The following is a 1,835-nucleotide window of genomic DNA, read 5'->3' as shown; positions in this document are numbered from 1 at the left end:
AATACAATTCAAATGCAAGTAGTTTTGGAAGCCAACACATGGATCAAGTCAAATCAGTCACTACTCTTCGTAGTGGTAAGGTTACTAAAAAATCTACTCTTAAACCTTGTGAGAAAGGTGATCAATTAATCTCTGAGGGTAAGGAAGGGGTTAGTTTCTCAAAGTTTCAATATAGGTGAGTTAAAACAACTTCTGTAACTCCCTCACTTGCTAATAGATCTGCAAAAGTGCCTCGAGGAATAGTTGAAGATGTGTTAGTACAAGTTGATAAATTCATTTATCCTATGGATTTTATTATCTTGGATACACAACTTATTGAAGCATGTAATTTATTTCCTGTTATTTTATAACATTTGTTTCATGCAACTTCTAATGCATTGATTAATTATAGGAATGGACAAATAAAGCTATCTTTTGGAAACATGACATTGAAGATGAATATTTCAACATTTACAAATAACCTGGAGATGATAATGATTCACAGGAAGTAGATCTTATTGACGAATTAGTTTATGATCAATTTGAATCTACCGTGAGTAAAATAGAATTTGATGAATCTGAAGATGTGGAAATGATTTATTCTCAGGAAGAAATCACAAATAAAAAAGACACCAAAAATATTGATGTAGATCTTTTATCAAGAATGACAACAGATTCGATATCTGACATCACACCAATCGATAATTACTTTCTTGACAAATCCTTACTTTCTCTTAGTCTAATGCTTTGGTATGATAAAAATATCAATTTTCTTGCTTTAGGATATTTGCAAGCTCATTGGAGTACCTAAAACGAAGGAAAGTTTTTGAACGAAGTGAAGAACTTTTATTGGGATGACCCTAACTTATTCAAATATTGTCCTGATCAAATATTTCAAAAATGCATTCCTAATAATGATGTAAGTAGTGTCATTAAACTTTGTCATTCTGAACCATGTGGGAGTAATTTCTCATCAAAAAAGACAGGTGCAATAATCTTTTAAAATGGATTTTATTGGCCCACCATGTTCAAGGACATACATGCATTCTGCAAAACTTATGAAAATTATCAAAAAGTTGATACTAGTAAAAAAGTTTTGTTTTATAATTCTCGATTCAATTTATTCCCTAAAGAGTTAAGATCAAAATGGATCAGTCTATTTATTGAGAAATATATGTATCCTTATAGGGCCTTTGATATTAAGAATTTAAAGAATGACAATGTTTTTAAGGTAATAGGACATTGTTTCAAAGCTTACTTTGATAGTTTTCCTAGAGAAAATGAATCCACTGGTTTGAATGATCTTATAGATAAAGGTTGATTATTTTGTTTTTCTCACATTGTTTATGTGTTTTGTTTTCTTTATTTGTGACTCTTGATTTGCTAGTCTCTCTCACCTCGGTTAAATGGTGGATAACGGTACTCCATGACTCTTAAGTCGGTTCTTTTGGTTTTCCATGATAATTGATATCTGTGTATATATTTGTTCAATTCCTTGCTCCTTTTTTCTTTGAATCTCCTTTTCATTTCTCATCTTAAAAAATAAACACCACTCTTAAAAAATTAAAAAAATATTTTCCCGCTTTGCCTTAAAATGCGATTACAAAAATTTATGAAGCTAGGTGTGCAAGACTGAGGTTATTAATGAACCATGGAATTCCTGAAGAGATTCGCTGGATAATTGAAGCAAATATCCGATTATCAGGTAAGTCTTTCAATTCTTTCATTTCAGACATGTCTAAAATAAGTAAAAGCACTTTTGTAAATAAATGTCGTGCAAAATGACTAAAAGTCTGCCATCGATGTGCCCGATGGACGTAAAACCAAGGAAAGATGTGAGCCACAATCATAACTAC

The sequence above is a fragment of the Populus euphratica genome, unplaced genomic scaffold (assembly GCF_000495115.2).
Source record: "Populus euphratica unplaced genomic scaffold, PopEup_1.0 scaffold817.1, whole genome shotgun sequence".
Lineage (NCBI taxonomy): Eukaryota > Viridiplantae > Streptophyta > Magnoliopsida > Malpighiales > Salicaceae > Populus > Populus euphratica.
This window is presented reverse-complemented; position numbering follows the sequence as displayed.